The sequence below is a fragment of the Malaya genurostris genome, chromosome 1 (assembly GCF_030247185.1).
Source record: "Malaya genurostris strain Urasoe2022 chromosome 1, Malgen_1.1, whole genome shotgun sequence".
Taxonomy (NCBI): domain Eukaryota; kingdom Metazoa; phylum Arthropoda; class Insecta; order Diptera; family Culicidae; genus Malaya; species Malaya genurostris.
In genome coordinates, this window is record NC_080570.1 from 113672156 (window position 1) to 113691212 (window position 19057).

Consider the following 19057-nt stretch of genomic DNA (forward strand, 5'->3'; position numbering starts at 1 on the left):
GAGAGTGAATTCGTGCATAGTTATAGGGTTGCGTCGAATTGTATAATGGCGAAGTGCAGTTGCTTTTAAGCGTTTCAGTGTACGAAGGTGCTGATTTGACCAAGGTGGTTTTAGGCGGGGTCTTGACGCTGGTACATGTAGATTTAACAAATATTTCAGCACAAGCGTAAGCTTTTCTACCGCTACATTGACATCAGTTACATTATCCAAAAGAGATGCCCAATCGATTGACTCTAATGAGCTATTTAGTCCGGTGAAATCGGTTTTCGAGAAGTTAAATTTCGAGTCTTCGACAGTATTGTTGAAGCAAACTTTTTGATAGCATGTCAATTCAGCCAGAATAGGTGGATGATGAAGATCAATCCCAACGAGAGGCTCGACAGCTTGACGCACGTGACAATTCACTAATGCTTCCTCGTTTATGAACAGAAGGTCTAGAGTACGATTCAATCTGTTTGTCACCATACTCATACTAATTTGGAACATATTTTAAAGAGACATCCCGTCTATTAGAGTGCAATTTGCTCCCGAAGGAGAGGAAGATGACGGATCGATGGTAGCATAACCGTAGGAAGTATTCTTCCATACAAGACCAGGTTGATTGAAATCTCCAAATAGCAAATGAGAAGTAGAGAGATCCAGTTCACTTGCAATATTCAATGCAGAATCAATATGCTGTTGTATCACGCTTGCGTTGCTTGCTATATCAGGTGGAATGTAGACCACACCCACGCAGAAATTATAATCGCGACTACCTATATGAACCCAGAGCTGTTCTAAAATATTGTTACAGTTTATGTTTGCTTTTGTCATTAATCGGTTAGTAACAGCAATAAGTACACCACCACCTCTTTTTTTACCAACACTTTTTGAGTCACGATTCTTCCGGTAGACAGTGTAACCAGGACCAAACAACTGCAGCGAGGAGATGTCGTCGTTCAGCCATGTCTCCGATAGTACAATCACATCAAATTCCGCATCAAAAACAGCAACAAAGAAGTCGTCGATTTTGGTGCGCAAACCTCGCACGTTTTGATAGTATATTTTTAGTTGTACAGTAGTAGCATCAGGATCCGTATCTGCGATGGCAGTCAGCAGGCGAGTGACGGAGTCGGAATTGTAGACGTCATTCTCAGTCATTGGCTGCAAACAGGAGTTCTTTTGAGGAGTTGCAGTATAGTATAGTGTAGCTTCGAGAGGACATATACCCTCCCAAGCTTTACCTGGAGAAAAAATCATGGCGACATCAGGATCTGGAGAAAGATGCTTGGCAGCGTCAGTATCTGCGATGGCAGACGACAGTAGTCCATCAGCTGATTTAAATCCAAGTAATTGCTATCCAGCACGAAGAATATGCTGACGTTTCTTCTCAACAAGCTTGTTATACACAGGGCATTCCAAACTGTACGCTTCGTGTTTTGTGTCTAGGTTCAATTTTCGGTTTCTGTTAATCTGAGCACAATTAGCACAACACAGTATTTCTGAGACACAAACAGCCGTGGAATGGTCACCAGCACATTTTGAGCATACTTGAGAGTGGTTGCACTCATTGCTCTTATGTCCATAAGCACAACATTTGAAGCAGCGCACGATCCCAAAGCATTCAAACACTCTACATTTATCCCAGCCAATGTTCACACGACCCAACTTTAACATAGCTTTGTTCGCATCATTATTCACTTCGACTATAAAATTGTATACCATAATGTCGTTTCGCACTGATTTGCAAGCAAGTGATTAATTTCAACTCAGTCAAGTTGACTGATTCATTCTGATCCTTCACACATTCCATAAGTTCACTTTCTGAAAGCATATCGGCAACACCTACAATCTTCAGTCTTGGTTTGATTGGTTTTGGGACTGACACCTCGTAATTTTCACCATATTGTGGCAATACTGCGTCCAACAGCGAGACTTAAATTTTCAGAGTCCGAGTAGTCCGTCGTGTTAGCGGACATATTTACAAAAGGTTTGTTCCAACAAGAAGACACTGTATGACATCCCGATCAACAGAGCATAACAGGATTCTATCAAAATTATATATAATCTTACTATTTATATCTCATTATGTTATAAATATGATTCAAAATCAGAAGCAAACATTCAGATTGTATTAAGATTAAGCAAGTCTTGATATTATATTAAGAGCCATTATATTTCAGGTAAAACTATACTAGACAATTGAGAAAAAAAGAGTTCAAACACTTTTGTCGAACATGTTTTTGACTTTCAACCCGAGTAATGCTATGCTTCAATAAAGAGCAGTAAAAAACATATCTTGCTATTTCACATACCTAAAGATGCTTTTAAAAACAATGATTTGGTATTTGATTTTGAAATGACGGCCAAAATTTAACATTTGAGAACGTTCTTAAATGATTCCTACTTAAATTGTGTAAACTTTTTGTTAAAATATTAATTGAATCCGCAATGTTTCCTCAGAGATGATTTTCACAAGCGTGGAGTCAAATGAATGCTTGAATTATTTAACTTTATCGGTGACCGATTTTTGTTTCCGAAAATACAGAATGATAAGTGTTAAAATTTCCAAAACGTCTTCAAAAGAGACGCTGCAATAAACGAAAAACAAAATCTAAATTGGGTTCAAAAACAAAATCTAAACTCAGTTCAATACTTTTTTATTTATGTGTCTTTTGGTTGCACTATACTGCACTTTAAACTATGTTGATCTGATTATTTTTTATGATGGGTTTTTTTGGTGAGTCTATGATATTAGTTTTTGGGTTTAGGTGAATATTATTCACTATTTGTGATATACCGATTTTTTTTAAAGATGCATATTACCTGCTTATCACTTCCGTTCATAAATTCTTAACATCTTCTTAGAACGTATCATTTTGTGTTAGTCAATCTAGGTAGATCAAACCGGAAAAAAATTTCGATGACTTTTAACATTAATTGCGTGGCTTCTGGAAGCGGATATCACAAACTAATGTGACTAATGGGCAATTGGTTGATCGTCAATCATAAAAACTTGCCTATCGAATCGATGTTATAGGAGAGACCGGGGCTAGTTGGCCGAACGGCCGGTTGGCAGATCAGCTTTTCTGAAAAGGTTATTATGCGCAGTGGCGACATCTATAGTAATTTTGGTGGAGCATTAGGTCACTCACGTCGATAGGTCATTTTAGGTGTTTCTGTGTTGTCATTTGAGAAGAAGCACGTTTTTTCTTCTTTTTTTGTCACTGGTGAGTAAATTTATGTTTTTGTAAAGTAATAACATACGTGTAACGCGGAACCATTGGAACGGGTATACAAAACTTAACAAAATGGCATATTGGTTTTCAGCATAACCTTACTTTTATTTTTGTTAATCGTGATTGTTTTCGAAAACATTCATTGGGGCCGGTTGGCCGAGTTGTAATTTTACCTTAGAGTGTAGTGCACTTGAATATTCGTGAAATGTTATCCTTTTTACCTTTTTTACCTATTTTTATATATATAAAAAATAGGTATAGAATTCGCTCAAACTTTCGAAAATTTTTCAGAGGCCCGGAGGGCCGAATGACATATACCAATCGATTCAGCTCGACGAACTGAGCAAATGTCTGTGTGTGTGTGTGTATGTGTGTGTGTCCGTATGTGTGTTGTCAACTAAGAGGTCGAGATCTCAGAGATGGCTGGACCGATTTTCATCAAACTAGTCGCAAATGAAAGGTCTCCCCGTCACCCAAAACGCTATTGAATGGTTTTGAGATCGGATGTTTACTTTTTGAGTTATACAAAGTTTTATGTCAAAATTTTCAGTTTTTTGACAGTATCTGTCACAATTGACCTTGAAAACAGAATATGTTTTCAGACTTAGATTCCGCACGGTAATACCTATCCAACAAGCCATAGATTGTTAAAATCCGTCCATTTTTAACGGAGATATCGAAATTTTTCTGTAAGCGACTTTTCCCCCTATTCCAGCAGTAGGAGTTTTGAGCGCTGTATGACAAAGCAATGCTTGGGAGCAACGGAAAACACGATTTTTTATTCTGTTACATACAATTGTTTCTAAGTACCAAAAGGATTGTGTACAGCATTCTTTTTCATGACATTTAGCCTCGGACCGATTTTGGCACGGCTCGTTTTTGGCAACATAATCGTTCGAATATGACATATATAAACCAGACGATGGCAGAATTTTTTTAAATTATTTTGTTTTAAACTACTTACAGCAATAAATGCTGGAACAACATAACATCCATATACCATTCGAATCAGTTCGTCGAGATCAGCAAATGCGTGTGTGACAAATAACTTCAATTAATTTTCTCGGAAAATTTCTTTTCTACAAATTCAGATTCATACGAAAAGTCGTATGCTCCCAAACAAAGTTCCTGCATTATGTTTGGTTCCGACCTCTGGTTTCGGAACTACAGGATGATATGTGAAACGAAATCAAAATTGTGTAACTCATTTTTCTTGAAGATGGCTGAACCGATCTAAGATGCAAATGAAATCTAAGAATCATCTAAGATTCAAATGAAAAGCTTCAAAGTTCTATAAAACATCTTGCTTTTCAGTCAGATCCAACTTCCGGTTTCGGGGATTGTATAAAAATGTCTATTCCACATAATTTAATCAGGTTTATCGGGTTAGCAGATTTGGATAGTCGATAAAAAAATTAACTTTTTTCAGTTTTAGTGGTATTCAGTTGTCGATCAGAAGGCACCTAAAAATTTAATTCGTGCTATGATCTCTCAAAGATGTCTTAACTGATTTTCAAATGTTTTGAAACAAATGTAAAGTGTACAGCTACTCAGGTGAATTTATCTGACTTCGGCCATACCGCTTTTAGAATTCCGGTTCCAGTATAAAATCGTTTCTCAAAGCTCAATCGTTTTCTCAAAAAAAGCCTAATCAAATTTCAGAAACAAAAATTTTAATTAAAACAAACTTATATACAAAAATTAATTATTTTATCCCATTATGACTTCCGGTTCTCGAATTAAAAGGTGATTTTTTTGAGGTTAGGATTTTCATGCATTAGTATTTGCTCAGATTTTTTGAGGTTATGATTTTCATGCATTATTATTTGCTCAGTATGCTCTGACATTTCATCATGAATAGACTTACTAACGAGCAACGCTTGCAAATCATTGAATTTTATTACCAAAATCAGTGTTCGGTTCGAAATGTGTTTCGCGCTTTACGCCCGATTTATGGTCTACATAATTCTGGTTGAATGGCTACGTAAATAAGCAAAATTGCCGCATTTGGAGTGAAGAGCAACCAGAAGCCGTTCAAGAACTGCCCATGCATCCCGAAAAATGCACTGTTTGGTGTGGTTTGTACGCTGGTGGAATCATTGGACCGTATTTTTTCAAAGATGCTGTTGGACGCAACGTTACAGTGAATGGCGATCGCTATCGTTCGATGCTAACAAACTTTTTGTTGCCAAAAATGGAAGAACTGAACTTGGTTGACATGTGGTTTCAACAAGATGGCGCTACATGCCACACAGCTCGCGATTCTATGGCCATTTTGAGGGAAAACTTCGGAGAACAATTCATCTCAAGAAATGGACCGGTAAGTTGGCCACCAAGATCATGCGATTTGACGCCTTTAGACTATTTTTTGTGGGGCTACGTCAAGTCTAAAGTCTACAGAAATAAGCCAGTAACTATTCCAGCTTTGGAAGACAACATTTCCGAAGAAATTCGGGCTATTCCGGCCGAAATGCTCGAAAAAGTTGCCCAAAATTGGACTTTCCGAATGAACCACCTAAGACGCAGCCGCGGTCAACATTTAAATGAAATTATCTTCAAAAAGTAAATGTCATGTACCAATCTAACGTTTAAAATAAAGAACCGATGAGATTTTGCAAATTTTATGCGTTTTATTGTTTAAAAAAGTTCTCAAGCTCTTAAAAAATCACCCTGTACATGATGATGAATTTTTAAAATTCAAACCGATATAGAAGATGACAATCCCGAAAAGCTTCAAAGTTGAACTCAAAACTGTTGTAATTTATTCGTCATATGGCCATACGAATCGGTTTGGGTTATGCTGGTTCCTGAATACCGGCTCTGGAAGTACCTTAAATTACCGTAAACTCTAGAGTGGAACTTACATATCATGGCATGTTTAATAGATTATCACACTTCTAGATTCAAATTCGATCCGATTTGCAGTTTCGACATTACAGAGTAATGAGTGATTAAAATCTCAAATTGTCGCTCAAAACGAGGGTCATTAAAATAATGTCATGAAAACTTAAACACCGAAGAATATTCATACAAAAAACACATGCGGATTGATAAAAATAGGTATCATCTCACTGCTAGGTGGATTAAAAACGTTTTTATATATATAAAAAATAGGTATAGAATTCGCTCAAACTTTCGAAAATTTTTCCGAGGCCCGGAGGGCCGAATGACATATACAAATCGATTCAGCTCGACGAACTGAGCAAATGTCTGTCTGTGTGTGTGTGTGTGTGTGTGTGTGTGTGTGTGTGTGTGTGTGTGTGTGTATGTGTGTGTGTGTCTGTATGTGTGTTGTCAACTAAGAGGTCGAGATCTCAGAGATGGCTGGACCGATTCTGATCAAACTAGTCGAAAATGAAAGGTCTCCCCGTCACTCAAAACGCTATTGAATGGTTTTGAGATCGAATGTTTACTTTTTGAGTTATTCGAAGTTTTATGTCAAAATTTTCAGTTTTTTGACAGTATCTGTCACAATTGACCTTGAAAACAGAATATGTTTTCAGACTTAGATTCCGCACGGTAATAGCTATCCAACAAGCCATAGATTGTTAAAATCCGTCCATTTTTAACGGAGATATCGAAATTTTTGTGTAAACGACTTTTCCCCCTATTCCAGCAGTAGGAGTTTTGAGCGCTGTATGACAAAGCAATACTTGGGAGCAACGGAAAACACGATTTTTTATTCTGTTACATACAATTGTTTCTAAGTACCAAAAAGACTGTGTACAGCATCCTTTTTCATGACAATTTGCCTCGGACCGATTTTGGCACGGCTCGTTTTTGGCAACATAATCGTTCGAATATGACATATATAAACCAGATGATGGCAGATTTTTTTTTAATTATATTGTTTTAAACTACTTACAGCAATAAATGCTGGAAGAACATAACATCCATATACCATTCGAATCAGTTCGTCGAGATCAGCAAATGCGTGTGTGACAAATAATTTCACTCAATTTTCTCTGAAAATTTCTTTTCTACAAGTTCAGATTCATACGAAAAGTCGTATGCTCCCAAACAAAGTTCCTGAATTATGTTTGGTTCCGACCTCTGGTTCCGGAACTACATGATGATATATGAAACGAAATCAAAATTGTGTAACTGATTCTTCTCGTAGATGGCTGAACCGATCTAAGATTCAAATGAAAAGTTGCAAGATTCTATAAAACATCTTGCTCTTCAGTCAGATCCAACTTCCAGTTTTGGAGATACAGGGTGATTGGTATAAAAATGTCTACTCCACATAAATTAATCAGGTTTATCGGGTTAGCAGATTTGGATAGTCGATAAAAAAAATTAACTTTTTTCAGTTTTAGTGGTATTCAGTTTTCGATTCAGAAGGCACCTAAAAATTTAATTCGTGCTATGATTTCTCAAAGATGTCTTCACTGATTTTCAAATATTTTGAAACAAATGTAAACTATAGAGCTACTCAGGTGAATTTATATGACTTCGGCCATACCGATTTTAGAATTCCGGTTCCAGTATAAAATCGTTTCTCAAAGCTCAATAAACTTATATACAAAATAATTAGTTTTATACATACATACAAAAATTAAATAATTTTATCCAATTATGCTTCAAAGTTGGACTCAAAACTGTTGTAATTTATTCGTCATATGGCCATACGAATCGGTTTGGGTTATGCTGGTTCCTGAATACCGGCTCTGGGAGTACCTTAAATTACCGTAAACTCTAAAGTGGAACTTACATATTATGGCATGTTTAATCGATTATCACACTTCTAGATTCAAATTCGATCCGATTTGCAGTTTCGACATTACAGAGTAATGAGTGATTAAAATCTCAAATTGTCGCTCAAAACGAGGGTCATTAAAATAATGTCATGAAAACTTAAACACCGAAGAATATTCATACAAAAAACACATGCGGATTGATAAAAATAGGTATCATCTCACTGCTAGGTGGATTAAAAACGTTTTTATATATATAAAAAATAGGTATAGAATTCGCTCAAACTTTCGAAAATTTTTCCGAGGCCCGGAGGGCCGAATGACATATACAAATCGATTCAGCTCGACGAACTGAGCAAATGTCTGTCTGTGTGTGTGTGTGTGTGTGTGTGTGTGTGTGTGTGTGTGTGTGTGTGTGTATGTGTGTGTGTGTCTGTATGTGTGTTGTCAACTAAGAGGTCGAGATCTCAGAGATGGCTGGACCGATTCTGATCAAACTAGTCGAAAATGAAAGGTCTCCCCGTCACTCAAAACGCTATTGAATGGTTTTGAGATCGAATGTTTACTTTTTGAGTTATTCGAAGTTTTATGTCAAAATTTTCAGTTTTTTGACAGTATCTGTCACAATTGACCTTGAAAACAGAATATGTTTTCAGACTTAGATTCCGCACGGTAATAGCTATCCAACAAGCCATAGATTGTTAAAATCCGTCCATTTTTAACGGAGATATCGAAATTTTTGTGTAAACGACTTTTCCCCCTATTCCAGCAGTAGGAGTTTTGAGCGCTGTATGACAAAGCAATACTTGGGAGCAACGGAAAACACGATTTTTTATTCTGTTACATACAATTGTTTCTAAGTACCAAAAAGACTGTGTACAGCATCCTTTTTCATGACAATTTGCCTCGGACCGATTTTGGCACGGCTCGTTTTTGGCAACATAATCGTTCGAATATGACATATATAAACCAGATGATGGCAGATTTTTTTTTAATTATATTGTTTTAAACTACTTACAGCAATAAATGCTGGAAGAACATAACATCCATATACCATTCGAATCAGTTCGTCGAGATCAGCAAATGCGTGTGTGACAAATAATTTCACTCAATTTTCTCTGAAAATTTCTTTTCTACAAGTTCAGATTCATACGAAAAGTCGTATGCTCCCAAACAAAGTTCCTGAATTATGTTTGGTTCCGACCTCTGGTTCCGGAACTACATGATGATATATGAAACGAAATCAAAATTGTGTAACTGATTCTTCTCGTAGATGGCTGAACCGATCTAAGATTCAAATGAAAAGTTGCAAGATTCTATAAAACATCTTGCTCTTCAGTCAGATCCAACTTCCAGTTTTGGAGATACAGGGTGATTGGTATAAAAATGTCTACTCCACATAAATTAATCAGGTTTATCGGGTTAGCAGATTTGGATAGTCGATAAAAAAAATTAACTTTTTTCAGTTTTAGTGGTATTCAGTTTTCGATTCAGAAGGCACCTAAAAATTTAATTCGTGCTATGATTTCTCAAAGATGTCTTCACTGATTTTCAAATATTTTGAAACAAATGTAAACTATAGAGCTACTCAGGTGAATTTATATGACTTCGGCCATACCGATTTTAGAATTCCGGTTCCAGTATAAAATCGTTTCTCAAAGCTCAATAAACTTATATACAAAATAATTAGTTTTATACATACATACAAAAATTAAATAATTTTATCCAATTATGCTTCAAAGTTGGACTCAAAACTGTTGTAATTTATTCGTCATATGGCCATACGAATCGGTTTGGGTTATGCTGGTTCCTGAATACCGGCTCTGGGAGTACCTTAAATTACCGTAAACTCTAAAGTGGAACTTACATATTATGGCATGTTTAATCGATTATCACAGTTCTAGATTTAAATTCGATCCTATTTGCAGTTTCGACATTACAGAGTAATGAGTGATTAAAATCTCAAATTGTCGCTTAAAACGACGGTCATTAAAATAATGTCATGAAAACTTAAACACCGAAGAATATTCATGCAAAAACACATACCGATTGATAAAAAAAGGTATCATCTCACTGCTAGGTGGATTATCACGTTTTTTTGGATGGAATTGCATTGTATGTTTATACTGGTGATTATAGGGAAAAACATACATGAGGAATAAGTAATGGAAATAAATTAAAATCATTGACAAATAGAAATAAGAAATTAGAATAATTAAAAGTTGGAAAATGTCGATAGAAAAGATGATTCCAATATTTTATAAACCAAAACTTTTAGCATTTAGAGCTCCTGACAAGATTTCTCGCAGATTGACTCAATCCCGAACAAAACTCGTCCGTCAATATAGAATCTGCTGCAGATATAAGCCATTCTGAAAATAACAGACCTCTCCCCAAGGCTAGTATGCGAACTGATTCGGAGGAGCGTCAAAGTCGCGAATCGCGAATTGATCCAAAATTTTACCAATTCTCTAATAAAAGTCGCATTGGAGGAGTAAAAAATGAAAACAAGCATAAGCGGGAACGCTGGTAGAGGAAAAGATAGAAGAGAAGCTGGTAAAGTTTACTAATACTGCCGAAATTAATTAAGAATAGAGTAATATCATAAGTATTTATCTTATCTGATTCTGATGCCATTTGTTCAATAGTATTTTATTTGAAGCTAGAACTACGGGATCGATTTACTTATGTCGTTTTTCATTGAGAACACTCGTGGAGTGTTTTGCTCGATTCGTGCACTTTTCGTGCAGTCGGGCAATCAAAACAGGTGCACTGTGTTTCATTGATTTGCACCGCACGAAAAAAATGCACTTTCGGGGCAATTCTCGGGCAACTATTTTGCACCCGTTTTCTTTTCAGAGCAGCAAGCGTGCAAACCAAACTTTAGAAACCGTTTCATTGATCAACTGTCAGGGCAAAACACTGGCACCGAGCGAGTGGAATCAATGAAAAACGACATTAATGAAATTTTAGTAACTCACCAATAACGGAATAAGATAATATAACTAATTTTGATACTAAACAGATATTGTACAATTTCTCGATTCCTTGTATGAAATATCAAGAAAATATCAAGTATCGCTACGACAGCACAGAAACATCAAGCCAACACACTTAAAAATTTTTACATCTTATTAGATGCACATAAATGGAGCGTCGCAATTCACGCAAATTTACGAGAAAGAACATTTAATATTGTGTTTAAAACTCCATGACATGAAATTCATTGAAATAAAAAAAGAATTTTGTTGCAACCCACCGCGACTTGAACCGAGAATCATTGGATCGCAAGCTCGTCTGATAATCGACTGAGCCACAGAAGCATGTATCTGCTTGATTGGTAAAAGGTGCATTTAAGTTCATACAGTTGCACCTGCTAGTAGAACGCAAGTTACAGTCGAAACCAGTAAAATTCGACCTCATCTAACATTAAGTCATTACAAATGAGATTTTCCGTTATTTGACAAATTAGGTCTTTATGAATTACATCGTATGAGGGATTAGGACACTTGTAAAATTCAAATTTTTTTGGTGTGTATCGTTTGTAGAACTATGTCACCTGTACAATTCATAATTTCTTTCTGTGTACTTTTATTATTATCATTGACATCATTACACCACCGGTACGGTAGTATTGCACCGGACCGGATGTGAAAATTTTATATTTTTTCAAATAAATTTGAATTATTGACATTGATCATAAAACAGCTATAATTTTAATCAACCGCAGCACCGTCTTTTACCAATATCTATCTAGTAGTAGCAGACACCCGTAAGCGTTTCGTTTTCTTCATAGCGTGTACGAAATAGAAGCAGAAGATTCAGTTTTTGCAATGACTGAGCGGAAATATATATTGGAGAAGCCAAGTGAAAGAAAAACTAACAGAAAAGATGAATTTTTGGAAAAAGATACGCTCAGAGACAGGACTCGAACCTGCGTTCTTATGCATTCCGTGCATACGCGCTACCATTTCGCCACTCTGATCTTGCTTTAGCCACTCTAGAACTCGAAACAGATATAGTAGCAACGTACATCGAAAATGATCTACATCCTGGCCGTCACCCGACCGATACCTTACATCCAAACATCTTCTCTGCCCATCAAACACTAGTCCTCTCGCTTTATACCTATTTCTCCGATCAAGCATTGAGTAGGAGAGTGTATTTATAATCGCTTGTCACCTTCTTTAATGGTGCCAGTCGCTGGCTGGACATCGTGAATTTAAATGCACTTTTTACCAGCCAGGCAGATGCATCCATCTGTGGCTCAGTCGATTATCAGACGAACTTGCGATCCAATGATTCTCGGTTCAAGTCGCGGTGGGTTGCTACAAAAAATTCTTTTTTTTTATTTCAATAACTTTCATGTCATGGAGTTTTAAACACAATATTAAATGTTCTTCCAAGCAAATTTGCGTGAATTGCAACGCTCCATTTATGTGCATGTTATAAGATGTAAAAATTTTTAAGTGTGTACTTAACTTCTCAAATAACACAATATTCCATTCGTACAGAAATTTACTGGTTTCGAGTGTAATTTGCACTTGGCTAGCACGATTTACCAGCCAAACAGATTTACCAGCCAAACAGATATGTGCTTCTATGGCTCAGTCAACTAACTGGTGTGCTTTGTGATCTAATGGTTTTCGCTTCAAGTCGCGATCTTTTGATTTTTATTCCCTTCGTTTTGAAGGCATGTAATTTTCAAATCACACAATTTTACACGTTATTGAATATAAATTTGTGTGAAATATGACGCTCCATTTATGTGCATCTGATAAGATGTAAAATCACAAGAATATTTCGAACTGTGAAGGGGCAACAATGAATCTCTCCTTTTTTTCATGCGAAGTGTTTGTGGCACACATAGAAAAAGTTCAAAATAACATATTATGAAATTGTTGGTTGAGGTAAGTTGATGATATTTTGCATCATCAAACGCAATGATTTGTCAGCCTTCTTAGAAATAATCAATAATTTTCATAGAAATATTAATTATTCCTATGAAGAAGAGAAATACAATAAGTTACCTTTGCTAGATTTTCTCCTTGTCAGGGAGTCAAAAAACTTAACTTTCGAATTATATAGGAAACCAACCAATACAGATCGGGGCTTACAAAATACTTCTAATCACTTCTACCAACACAAAATGGCAGCATTTCACCATTAGATTCATAGAATGCTCACTTTGTCTTTCACAAGAGATGCTGCAATAAAAAAGAAAAAAATTATTTTTGAAATTCAGAAAGCTCAATAAATATCCGGAGCGTTCAATTCAAGACTGTTGAAAAACAATCACTAACAATTTTGACCCCTTCGGAAAATTTGAAAAGAATATCGGTAGACTTTAATCCAGACATCGCACATCCATTAAAATCAAAATTTAAGAAAATATGGCTTCCACTGTCTACTGCGATTTGTTCCAAATCCATCCAAAGTCACTCTAGGTAAAGGTAAGTAAATGGACAATATTGGAATCGTTTGGTGAACAGAACGATACATACTGAGCCTGAGAAGAGGCAGAGTGTTCTACCGGATCGACAGTAGCAACAGGAGCAAATGAACGTGGAAAAAAAACTAGCTCCAAAGCCGTCGCTTAATCCCTCATCCGAGACCGTTGCCATACGGTTGTCATAAATACTTCGACAAAAAGTGATAATTGTTTTAGCATTTTTAACACATTTTGCAAACCAAGCGGTTTTCTCGTTGGTGTTTGTTGACTACGTGGCAATATGATGGAGATTACAAGAGGATTTTCGCGCGCTACAACGAAATTGAAAATGTGTATTGAAAGAGACGGAAACCACTTTTTCTTCTAGGAACACACTGGAAGCTGTCTTTGGGGGGCGGCGATTAGGAATTCGTTACGAGTTGAAGTGAACTGTTTTGGTAGGTGCCAAAGTCAAGGTCTTGCTAGATTTTTGTTTTTTTTCTCGCTTTTGTATCCCCAGCAACCAACATTGCAACATCGGAGCAGCATATGATGCCATTTAGCCCCGAACCGATTACTGAGATTGAGTAATCTCGTTAGCAACCGGTAAAATATGAGCTGTGACGGCGAACGGTCGCATGGGGTTGCGAAAGTTATTCCGTTCAACCATGCCCGTGTAGTAACGAGTCAGGCGTAGCGAAGAATGTCACCACGAATTTGCGAAAAGTGTTACACCGTGACAGGTTACGGCGCTGCGAGGCGCAATGTTGACAGTGTTTGACCTGAGGTGTGCAGGTTCTTGGCTGTAAGCACTGCAGCACCGATATTCTAACTAGACCAAACAAGAATCACCAAAGGATTTAGGACGCCGTCGAGACGTGGCGACCGCCTGCCACGATCACTAACACCAGTCGCAACTGTCGGATGGATTAATTGGTTTTCTGAACGTCGTTAACTTCATGGTCCAAAGGTAGAACACAAGGCAAGAGACAGCTGAAAACTCGTTACGATGGACACAATCACAAGAGATGAGCTTCTGCTGAAACTCGTCAAAAATCATTTTAAGCTGTATAAGTTGGCCTATCTTTTCAGTACTTGGCTGCTTTGCACCGCACTCGAACTGCACATTTACTGTACATATTTAAAGCCACGGTGGAGGTGATCGAAGTTACACACATCAAAACTATATCTACCACTTTTGCAGTTAGAAATTCTAATTTTAAAAATGCAGCAGATACTATTTATTTGACAGAGGTCTGCATCCTAAAGACTAAACAGGAGACGGCTAACTTGTATGTATTTTGTAAGAAATAAAAACAAATATTTTTTCTCTCTGGTTCTAACTGAAGCAGACGTACTCTGTCGTAAATTGGATGTAGGATGATTGTGATGATTTAATTGATTTTAGTTGAAAGTGTAGTATTGTTGTTGATTTTTGTCTCCGAGCCAATGGGGTTGCTTTGGGCCGGCGTAAAAGTAGCTTGATTATCTTTAGGTGTAGACGTCTTCTTGTCCTTTCTTTCGCAGAGCTTATGTAATAACCAAAGTAGCAATCTGAAACTAATTCTGATACGACTAAACCAAAACTATGTTGCAACAAAGTGATAACAATGTTTCTTCTTATCATTATTAGTTATCAAATAGTTATTAAAGTTTCCAATCACCAATTTTTTTGTCATATTGAACAAATTATCATTTATAAGTTATCGTTACTTAACTCAAACCTATCTTTCATCACAGCTATGCTTTTTGCTATTAGTAGAAAGTAAGTTCATTTGACATGACGAAACCATTATAATTCGTTACTGTGAATCGATATAGCAGTAACTTAGACATTACAAGATTATAACTACCAGTTGGATTTCGCAACCTAAAGATAACGAAAATGAAACGTGGAACACTTTTTGTTGGCTTGAATATTGCGAATACATTATAGAATCGCAAGAAGTGTATTTAAAACATAAATAAAGCTTGCTTCATTGGATACAATTGGAACAAATATTGTGGCGCTCCTAATGGACGGATTTGGAAGTTCTTAGCGCACACGTGTCGGAAATTTTGTCAGCTTTACGTATGATTTTTGACATTCCGCAAATCGATTGTACTTTGTAAACAATCAACAGAAGGGAAAAATTATGCACAGTTTTTTTTTGGAAAATTCATTGTGGTCTGCATCTAGGCTAGCAAAACAGCTGAAATTGCCCAGAAATACCGTATGGTGCGTTATCAAACGGTATAAGGAAACATTGACGACGATTCGGAAGCCTCAAGCCAATCGTCGGAGTGGAACTGTCGACCGGAAACTGCGTGGTAAAATTTTGAAGACGATTAAGAGGAATCCTAATCTGTCGGACCGTGATTTAGCCAGAAAATTCGGTGCTGCCCATAGTACCGTGAGGAGAATTCAACTCCGGGAAGGAATCAAGTCATATCGAGCTAGCAAACAGCCAAATCGGACCATAAAACAAAATAGTGTGGTCAAAATTCGTGCTCGGAAACTATATGTCCAGGCGCTGACCAAGTTCGACGGGTGTCTTCTGATGGACGATGAAACCTATGTCAAGGCTGACTTAGGGCAAATCCCAGATCAAAAATTTTACTTGGCAACGGCTCGGAGGGATGTTCCAGCCAAATTTAAATTTGTTTTTGCCGAAAAATTTGCACGAAAATTTATGATTTGGCAGGGCATTTGCTGCTGTGGCAAAAAAAAACGAAAGTTTTTGTTACAAATAAGACAATGACATCGAAATTATACCAAAAAGAGTGTCTCCAAAAACGAATTTTGCCGTTCATTCGATCCCACGATCATCCCGTAATGTTTTGGCCAGATTTGTCAATCTGTCATTACAGCAAAGTCGTTCAAGAATGGTATGCAGAGAAAGGGGTCCAGTTTGTTACGAAAAACCTTAACCCACCTAACTGCCACCAGTTCCGCCCTATTGAGAAATACTGGGCAATCATGAAGAGTACACTCGAGGCAAAGGGAAAGGTTGTCAAAAATATCAATCAGATGACGACCTGGTGGAATAAGATAGCTAAAACGATGGACGAAGAAGGTGTGCGCCGCCTAATGAGCCTTGTTGCAGGAGAAATTCGAGAATTCCTTCGAAACCGTGACGAATAATTTTATTCGTATTCTTTCTTAAAAGTATGAAGAAAACGCTACATTTGTATAAAAAAAGATCTTGAATTCAATAATAAATAACTGAAATACAGGCAATTGTCTTTGTTCCAATTTTATCTGAAGCAAGCTTTATTACTTTCTTCGAAACTACTTTGTTGCCACAAAATTACAAAACTGGACTAGTCTGGATAGTAAAATAAATTAAAATAACAGCTAATAAGAATTTAGTGTACATGGCTTAATTTTATGCGTTTTGAATTAGATTTTGATTTGAAGGCGCTTCAGAAACACTTAATGAAAATTGAATTTCGCTCGACAGTTCACAAATCGTTGTGAAATTTGTACATCGTATCAAGTTTTGTAATTTCAAGTACTGTTGGGAATAGAAAAGTATTTGGATTCATTCGATCTTTACAATGTGGTGACTAAGATTCAAGTAAATTAGTTTGAAAACAAGTTTATTTTATGTTTTAGAAAGATAAGATATTTCAGCATGGCATTGCAACGTAACGACAACTCATTTTTAACCGATATCCATTATGTCACTAGTCAAAACTGTACTTTTGACGTAGGACTACGTCTTTTTGCCTTTCTCATATAGAAAGGTTATGCAATCACTTGAAAAACCGACTAGTGAAAATTGGCCCGGAGGGCCTAAGTGTCATATACCATTCGACTCAGTTCATCGAGCTGAGCAATGTCTTTGTGTGTGTGTGTGTGTGTGTGTGTGTGTGTGTGTGTGTGTGTGTGTGTGTGTGTGTGTGTGTGTGTGTGTGTGTGTGTGTGTGTGTGTGTGTGTGTATGTATGTGTGTGTGTGTGTATGTGTCAAATAATCTCACTAGGTTTTCTCGGAGATGGCTGAACCGATTTTGACAAACTAGGATTCAAATGAAAGGTCTCGTGGTCCCATACGGAATTCCTGAATTTCATCCGGATCCGACTTCCGGTTCCGGAATTATAGGCTAAAGTGTGTTCAGTATTGTACACCGTCACTTAAACCGGCGAAGCAAAAAACGTGAAAATTTTTCTAAACTGGTCTCAAAACTACACAAATCGATAGTCATTATCAGTAGGCAACTAAACAAACCGATTCCGGCTAACCTGGTTCCCGGTATCCGGTTCCGGAAGTACCAGAAATAGTGGTCATATGTACCAAAATGGATCTCACTCACTTTTCTCAGCGATGGTTTGACCGATTTCCACAAACTTAGATTCAAATGAAAGGTCTCGTGGTCCCATACGGAATTCCTGAATTTCATCCGGATCCGACTTCCGGTTCCGGAATTATAGGGTAAAGTGTGTTCAATATTGTACACCGTCACTTAAACCGGCGGAGCAAAAAACGTGAAAATTTTTCTAAACTGGTCTCAAAACTACACAAATCGATAGTCATTATCAGTAGGCAACTAAACAAACCGATTCCGGCTAACCTGGTTCCCGGTATCCGGTTCCGGAAGTACCAGAAATAGTGGTCATATGTACCAAAATGGATCTCACTCACTTTTCTCAGCGATGGTTTGACCGATTTCCACAAACTTAGATTCAAATGAAAGGTCTTTCGGTCCCATACGGAATTCCTGAATTTCATCCGGATCCGACTTCCGGTTCCGGAATTATAGGGTAAAGTGTGTTCAATATTGTACACCGTCACTTAAACCGGCGAAGCAAAAAACGTGAAAATTTTTCTAAACTGGTCTCAAAACTACACAAATCGATAGTCATTATCAGTAGGCAACTAAACAAACCGATTCCGGCTAACCTGGTTCCCGGTATCCGGTTCCGGAAGTACCAGAAATAGTGGTCATATGTACCAAAATGGATCTCACTCACTTTTCTCAGCGATAGTTTGACCGATTTCCACAAACTTAGATTCAAATGAAAGGTCTTTCGGTCCCATACGGAATTCCTGAATTTCATCCGGATCCGACTTCCGGTTCCGAAATTATAGGGTAAAGTGTGTTCAATATTGTACACCGTCACTTAAACCGGCGAAGCAAAAAACGTGAAAATTTTTCTAAACTGGTCTCAAAACTACACAAATCGATAGTCATTATCAGTAGGCAACTAAACAAACCGATTCCGGCTAACCTGGTTCCCGGTATCCGGTTCCGGAAGTACCAGAAATAGTGGTCATATGTACCAAAATGGATCTCACTCACTTTTCTCAGCGATGGTTTGACCGATTTCCACAAACTTAGATTCAAATGAAAGGTCTCGTGGTCCCATACGGAATTCCTGAATTTCATCCGGATCCGACTTCCGGTTCCGGAATTATAGGGTAAAGTGTGTTCAATATTGTACACCGTCACTTAAACCGGCGAAGCAAAAAACGTGAAAATTTTTCTAAACTGGTCTCAAAACTACACAAATCGATAGTCATTATCAGTAGGCAACTAAACAAACCGATTCCGGCTAACCTGGTTCCCGGTATCCGGTTCCGGAAGTACCAGAAATAGTGGTCATATGTACCAAAATGGATCTCACTCACTTTTCTCAGCGATAGTTTGACCGATTTCCACAAACTTAGATTCAAATGAAAGGTCTTTCGGTCCCATACGGAATTCCTGAATTTCATCCGGATCCGAC